Raw genomic sequence first — 6,802 nt, 5'->3', positions numbered from 1 at the left:
GGCCTATAATTACAAGGTAGATTAGATATATGAACGGTTCTCTATTCTTGGTGACATACCGACAAACTATTGTAAAGTGCACCCCCTATTTGGAAAGGAGGTACATTTCCATTAGTCAATGCGGGGGTAGCTGAAGAAACAGCAGCTTCACCGGAAAGAATAGACAATATTTTGTCAATTTTATCTTCCACCATGTCAAGTCGTGCCCTCGAAATTTCTCCGGTAACGATGGCTTCCTTGACCTCATTTTTTATACTGTTCAGATCATTTTTAATTCCTGTTATCTGAAAACATTTTACAAAGGCACCAACAGTTGATGAATCATCTCTGCTGCTTAATTGCGACGTATTCATGGGAGCAATAGATACCATATCTTCTTGTTGAATATTGTCTGTCACCGACGAGACGGAGCTACTACGACTTCTAGTTGCTCGGTTAGGCAAAGAAGAATATCTTGAAGAGGGGTTGGTAGGTCTAGTCATATTTAGAATAAGTAATTTCTGGATGAAAAACGTGAAATAATCATATATACACAGATGAGCTCTCATTCAATATTATGTTTTTTTGTGATATTCCAATTGGGACCGAAACTGTGTAGGACCTTTGGTACCTGACTAGTATACATGGACTTTCAATTTTTAGGGTTTAACGTGATTTTTATTTACAAACATACTATCAAGTCTTTTAAGTATTATTCCACTCATGCATATTACGAAGCATCAGTTGCCTCCGGTGTAGAAGAAAATATAAAAGAAGGAAACAATTATTTCGGCTTTTTTAATATCTTTTCTTTCTTTTTGTTCAAACTTTCTAAAATGTAATGCTTTACTCCCATACTTGTCATGCCAAATTTTTTAACCATATATTGCTTTATTTTAGTTCTTTGAAATCCAAACATGCATATCTATTATAGGCTATCATTTGGACGTATTTCTTAGGTGCACTTTAAATGTTTTTTATATCAGCTTAACCACCTCTATTCCCGGACCATTAAGTCAGTTTAACAGTAGGTACACAAAAACAATATCTTATTAAACATACCCGTATCTAATTTTTTTCAAAAGGTTATGCAAGCTGTAAAAATACAGGAACAACGCGACTGCTCTGCGTAATTAATTCTAATGCTTGGCCGTAGCGAATTGCGCTGGTTACTCTACTGTGAGGTCTGATACGGGAAATACTTAGACAAAAAGATATATAGCGCTGTTTTTCTACTGTTTATATAATAAAATAAAATAAAATAGAAGATACTTTCCTCGTAATATTCCCTTATACATCGAATAATTTGCTATATGCAACGAGTAACGTTTATGAAACCTTACCCTTTTGTGTATGTGTGTGTATGTGTGTGTATGTGTGTGTTTTTGTGTGTTTTTGTGTGTTTTTGTGCGAGTAGTGTAGGATCAACCCTGACAATTCCCGAAACGTTAAATACAAATGTTTATAAAGACCTCAAAAGTAATAATAGATTAAGCTTTTAGTTTCAGATACATGAGATCATTCAGTAATTAAGTTATTTGTTTAGCCACGATTTGCATCGTTTGTTTATTTGATGAATTGCATAATGTACAAAGTTTGAAGTTCCACAAAAAAAATAACAATTGTCATCGGAGAACGTGATGTTTGCATAACTTTAAATAGTTGCTTGCAGCTTACCTCACAAAATGTGTTACTACAAGATTTAAAGTCAACCCATCCCCCCACTATATTCAAGTTAAGCAAATTCGACTGTCGATTTTTGCATGGTATTGTTCCACCCGACAGAAATCACTTTGTCGGATTAATGTCAATTGTTTGGTCGGTATTGACCCAACCGATACCAAAACCGAGACATAATTGACTGCACGAAATTAATCTTTTAACTATGTGAAAGGTATGTACATGCTGATACCATTTGTGATATAAGCTTAACAATAAATGTCATAGTACAAACTTTAAGGATATTACATTGTAGCAAAAGTAGGCTTAAAGAGGATAGTTTTGCAGAAAAAAAGATATAAAAAACAATAGGATCAATTAGAATTCTTGTCAGAGTTTATTGATGTCAAAGTTAACTAAAGATTTAAGAAGAAGGAAAAATAAAGAGTATTTATAATAAATGGAATGGACGAGGCTGAGGATACTACTCTTAACAATATGAGTATGCTATCAATAACAATATCTATATTGGACAATTAGTGCTACGCATAGTCAATAGAGAAATAATAACAATAACATGTCTTAAGTTTGGACATTGTATTACGATACCGTGACACTTTAAAATAGTGACCAGCTTTACCGAATTCCTTTTTTATGCCTCATCATGATTTAACTATCTGTTATCAGTGATGATGAGATATGAATTTATTATATGTATAATCTATATGTGTGATTTAGCACAACATCGCAATTCTAATTTAGTGTCGTGATCGAGACTATATACTTAATATATGACTCTATCTACACTTCTTAAATCTTCCATTTCATAATCCTAAATATAATCCTTATTGGTACTTTATGTTAAATACTGATCATTTACCTTATGTACAGGCTTGATCTCATATCATCCTTTATACAAGTATAAGGCATACATTTAAACAATAACATTGATATGGAAACATATTAAGGTTACATCAGCCAAATTGGGGTGCCACAGCTATCTGCATTAAGAACTACATTTCTCCCTGAATATTGTACAACAAAACATATACAGTTTAAGAATGAATGTTATTGTTATTGTTGCTGTGTTTTAAGGTAAGGTTTAAATTATAGAAAGACTATAGAAGTAGTTTGAGACTGTTTATAAGATTGTCCTTTATTAATAGATGAAATGTACGAGTATTTATATAAAAGACTGTCTGCTGTGTTCATATCTCTAGTGCTATCTTGAAGTTATCATTGATTAACCAAAAATGTATACGATTATTCCATAGTCACTAATTCAGTCTTGTTCTAATAAATGTTACGTCTTCTTAACTCTCTTTGCTTTAAACTAAATTTTAGGTATTTCTCAGACGTACTAAATTAGACTTGTGATGTAATATCCTTATAGTTCTTACTATGAAATTTATTGTTAAACTTATATCGCAAATGGTATCAGCATAGATAAACCTTTGTTAGCTCTAATATGGCTATAGCCTTGCTAGGTCACCACAATTGTTATTGACATCTCCTTATGGCCTTTCTATATGGGATTATTACCTCCGAGTATCATCTGGATGAATCTACCCACGACCGTCATCAGCCCATCTGTGATCAATGTCTGAAATAATGTGTATATAATGACCCCCTTTTATTTGTTTAATAAAGCCTTAGTTTATTTTTACAGTTTGATAATTTCACTTTGTTAAATTTCCCATTTTATTCTTAATTCGCTATTATCACTCTCGAATTTCTCAGTTAGTACGTCTCAGAAATATTTAAAATTTAGTTTAAAGCAAAGAGAGTTAAGAAGACTTAACATTTATTAGAACAAGACTAAATTAGTGACTATGAAATAATCGTATACATTTTGGGTTAATCAATGATAACTTCAAGATAGCACTAGAGATTTGAACACAGCAGACAGTCTTTTATATAAATACTGGTATATTTCATTTATTAATAAAGGACAATCTAATAAACAGTCTCAAACTACTCCTATAGTCTTTTTTATAATTTTACTTTACCTTACACCTAGGCTAAAAAAACTTACTTAAACAGAGTAAATGCGGACGAGTGGGCGAATAGTCGTCTGGGGGTAAGCATCCGTTCAAATCTGAGCGGATAGTCGTCTGTGAGCGAGTATCCGTTCATTTTGGGTAAATAAACAATGGTACCCAAAAAATAAAATTACTTCATTTACTCAAAAAGGGTAAATATTCGTCCAGGGGTAATTGTTCGTTCATTTTGAGTAAAATATAAACGTTGCACAAAAATTTAAGCTTTTTTATTCGTTCCATTTACCTGCAGCAGACTAGTATTCGTCTATGAGCGAGTACTTACTCACACTGGGTAAATAAAAATTACTTTATTCGTTCCATTTACCTGCAGCAGACGAGCATTCGTCTATGGGCGGATACTTACCCAGATTGGGTGAATAAAAATTGAGATCCACTTAAAATTACTCATTCATTCCATTTACTTGAAGCAGACGAGTATTTGTCATAGTGTCCTGTTGTCAAGAAGCCGCGTATACAAAAAAAATTATCTGCCTCCAGTCATCCCTCCGTCGTAACACCAACCTCTAAAAAGTACATATAAACGGAGTCTTTTTTTTTTCCTTTTCTTTTTCATTTTCCTTTTTCCTTTTTTCTTTTTTCTTTTTTAATATCTATTTTTTATCTTTTTACCTCAATAAATCAGTTTTTTTTTAAAAAAAAAATTACTTTTATTCGTTCTTGTTTCTCGTAACCATGTAACTGAATAAACGTCTGGGCTTACTTCTTTTGCAATTACACTCTGGTGAACTCACCATTCCATCTCTGAAGTCCATCTCTTTACTTATCTCTCTTTTAAATCAGCATAGACAGGTGTATAAAGGCCATGCTTGCAGTATACTACGCCAGTGCTATAAGTAAGTGTTTTTTGTTTATGGCTTTTCCTTTCTCTAATTATCTCTTCAGACTTACGCTTCCTGCTTTTACCGTTGTGGCGGCTACTCTGTTTAGAAAAGGAATTAGTACGTATCAATTTTGAATCTTCTTATCATAAAATAACCTAATATTCATTTAGAAAACTTTGGTTATCCCCCTTTTTTTTAGATTATACGTTGCTTCCTATACAGAATAATCAATGCCTTCATGTTATGCCATGTACCGTTTACTTTTTAGCTCATTTAAGTAGCAATCCTTCTACATAGCAATTTTCCCTCAAGTATCAAAATATAAATAAATCTTACTTTCATTCTTTCAAATAAAATATATAATCAACTTTTAAAACTGCAAACCAATTTTTTCAAACGAATGAATGTATTAAATGATTCAATATGTATAAACAAAATTTTTTTATTTGGCTGAAGGCTGAAAGGGAGAGCTGATTTTAAAATATACACCCCCTTAATTATGCATTTGATCCGGTTTTTTTTTTTTTTTTTTTTTTTTTTTTTGGTAAATGGGTAAACGCTTACTATAAATTCGTCTAAACGAGTAAATGGGTAAATTTACCCAATTCGTTTTTTTTTTGGGTAAATGGGTAAACACTTACTAAAAAATTCGTCCAAACGAGTAAATGGGTAAAAACTTACTAAAAATTCGTCCAAATGGACGAATCAGGCGAAACATTATAGCCTTGGTGTTAAAACGCAACAGAATACTCATGCTCCCGACCCACTGATATGGGACAATGTTAACTGGAAACGATTCTAGCGAATAATATTAATTTAACTTAAGACGGGAAACAAAGTATAGATCTATTCCAAAACCAGAAAGGTTGACTCATCATTAAAACTCAGGAGAGTTGTGCAATATAAAAAGGATCAATTATTTTATAGCAGCAGAGTTCTTTTAGTCTATTTTTACCTCTAATAAAAATATACTTTTATCTCATTACTTTCCAATTGTATCAATTTTGTCAAATACCACATACAAAATGTGATAATAATGTAATGGATAATATTAATAAATGTCGTGATAATGCAATAGTGATGTATGGTGATAACAATATGTAATTTTATGGTGATAGATATTAGAGTTAATAATAATGTAAGTAATCAGATTGTCGAATTACTGAAGTAGTGTTGTGATATCTATATTTTAGGGTGTTACTTCCTTGATCGTTTTCTAGTAGCCTGATTGACATTGGGTACAAATCTTCTCTTTTGAGCTTTGGATTTCCTGGGCAGCAATTCGACTTCCACCGGCACATCTTGGTTCGGCGCGGATTGAACAACTGTCCGGCTAGTTACGTGATTTTCAAAAGCATTTGATCCATTAACATTTTTAAGCTTGACAAAAATATCAGTCTTGTAATAGGTTTAATAGGGTTAAGATTCAACTCTCAGTGGTTAATCAGTTAATAAGTAGATATATGCTTAAATATATAAAATAGAAGATAATGTATATTTGATACAAAGCTAGTGTTACAAATCAATTACTTCTGATTTGATAAAAAAAATATAAAGTATATAAAAAAAACAATGGTACGATAGGTACGATTATAAGTCCTTGTTACTTTATTTGACTGAAGTTTTAACTATGAAATAATGGGGTCTATTTGTTGTGTTTTGAGGTAAGTAAAAATTATAAGGCAGTTTATGAATAATTTGAGACTGTTTATAAGATTGTCTTTATTATGAAATAAAATGAACAAGTATTTATATAAAAAAGACTATCTGCTGTACCACTATCTTTAGTGTATCTTTGAAGTTGTTATCATTTTCCCAGTGTGTATCCTGTTACCTTTAACTGCTTATTTTGTAAATATGTTACACTTGGAATTACTGTCATCTTAGACACATTGTACTTCCATATCTTTAGTAAGCCTTTGTCACTGTGTTCTTGTAACCTTGTGATATGATAGTACTAACTATCTATATTGGGTAATTGATTCCTTAATCATTCTTAATGTATTGATGTCATAGATATAGGTTTATTTAATGTAGCAACAATATAGCAGATCACCACACTATTTACACTCTTTTGAAAGCTGACTGTTATTAGAATTGCTAGTCCATAAATTTATCTTGACTGTTGAATTCTACATGAATTCAAGGGTACGCTTGTCTCTAACAGATTGCTTCAATGATTTCTAATAATATTTTCTATCGGCTCTTCCATTGTATTCAATGTGTCAGAGTTCCAAATTTGGACAATTTATATCAATTTGGATTACCGATGATTTTTAT

This window comes from Mucor mucedo (genome assembly GCF_025094135.1).
Source record: "Mucor mucedo strain NRRL 3635 chromosome Unknown EV154scaffold_117, whole genome shotgun sequence".
Classification (NCBI taxonomy): Eukaryota; Fungi; Mucoromycota; class Mucoromycetes; order Mucorales; family Mucoraceae; genus Mucor; species Mucor mucedo.
This window is presented reverse-complemented; position numbering follows the sequence as displayed.